The following is a 1,918-nucleotide window of genomic DNA, read 5'->3' as shown; positions in this document are numbered from 1 at the left end:
TTTCAGCGCCATGATGCTCCCTCCGGAGCGAACGCTGCGCTTTAGAAATACCCCCTCAAATATCAAATATCAAAATATCAAATATCTCTACTCTATCCTCATTTATTTATTTAAATCTTTTGCATTGGTGTTTAGTAGAACTTACGAGATTTAGTCCAAGCAGTAGCATATGCCTAAATGTGTGAGTTTCAAGCGGCCATATTTAAAGCTATTGCCCAGCTGCAAAGTTTTCCAACCAAACGACAGAATACGTCATACTATGTAGGTGCAGTAGACGCATGTGCAATGAAATTCCTGCGTTTTTGGCGGTCATTTTAAGATACTCTGGTTACTTGTTAGTAAAACACATAGGTAAGCTTCCCCTGGAATACAATATACAATATTATATATGTAATTCAATATTAGTATTTACATAACTAATTGATTATGGTGTTTATTTGAGAGGATTGCGTCCGAGCAAGTCTCTTTCATTACGAAACCTTGCTCCATCAATCCCCTCTCTGATGGCATTTAATGCCATCAATAATTTCTACTAAACCAGATGCCAACTTTAGCACATCTCAATTTCTTCTTCAACCCTTTCATTCTTTTCTTTTTCCTTCTTACACTGTAATCCCCTCATTCTCTTGTAAAAATCTCCTTTTTTTTCTTCCAGTTGTATTTCCTCTAATTTTCTTTTCTTACTTCTTTCATTCATTTCATATTACTTTCTCCCTTTGCAGCATTTATGCCAGACATTTTAGGTAATACTAAGAGCATTATTCCCATTATGGGCAGTATTATATGGCCTAGAACAGTGTATCTCAAACTGTAGTCTGCTGACCCCCAGGTGTCTGTGAGACATTCCCAGGGGGTCCGCAAGCAGCAGTTTTAAAAGCACTTCAAAGTTCCTTGCATAATCTGTAGTTTTCGGGCAACAATAAAAGTGTCAAGATAACATCCAGTGATTAATGTACCTGCTTTAGAGAGATGGGTGTTTTGTTCAGTAGCAGGTTTGACTCATCTAATGTAGTACAGAGGGTTAATATGCCTGCTGCAAAGAACGTGTGCCATGCATTTTTTTAAAAAACAGTAGTTTATGTGCATAGCTCAGTGGGTTACTGCTTTTGTCACAGAGATTATTTTGTTATTGTACAGTGTATGAGTTGCAATCATAATCTAGCACCTTAAACTATGACCTGCCATCAAACAGCTGCATGCAAACTGCATGGTACAAGTTAGTATGCTATCTTTTTTCCCCAGTCTTTCATAATCCTCATATTCCCAAAAAGGTTTGTTTGGGTAGAATTAAACTGTTAGAATTAAAGTGAAAGCTAACCGCTATGTTACATTCTGAATCAAGATTTTGTGCTTCTCCAGACCAAGCACTCTTACAAAAGGCTCCTTAGTATGGATGACATGTGAATCCTACACCTTGAAGTCCACTTTGACTTATATAACATAACATTTTCTATACACTGATTTACACACTTATGATTCATTGTCTCTGTGTGTGTGTGATGTAAAGTGCTCTGACACCCTACACTTGTATGAGAGATGCTATAAAACAAATGAAATACAGGTGACAGAGGGGCTATTGAGAGAAGAGAGGCACTGTTGAAGAGTGATAGTGAGGGATTCATAGAAGACCCCCAAAAAGATTGTTGTATTGGTGCATAGTAAGGTCATAATTTACTATACTTTAAAAGCAAATACATTTCAATATATAATGACAAATGTGTTTCAGAATTCACAACTTTTCCCCAAATTTTCTTGGTGGGAGAGCCCCCCAAAGTTTGCTTTGCAGTGTCCCGGCTCACTCACTGCACTTAGTACCAGGACTGGTCTGACAACATTTGTCAGGGCTGCTTTGGGTTTCCAGTCTGGCCCAGGCAGGAGCCTCATACTGCGAAATAGAACCAAATATTGAAAAGTTAGT

Source organism: Triturus cristatus, chromosome 4_1 (genome assembly GCF_964204655.1).
Source record: "Triturus cristatus chromosome 4_1, aTriCri1.1, whole genome shotgun sequence".
NCBI lineage: Eukaryota > Metazoa > Chordata > Amphibia > Caudata > Salamandridae > Triturus > Triturus cristatus.
This window is presented reverse-complemented; position numbering follows the sequence as displayed.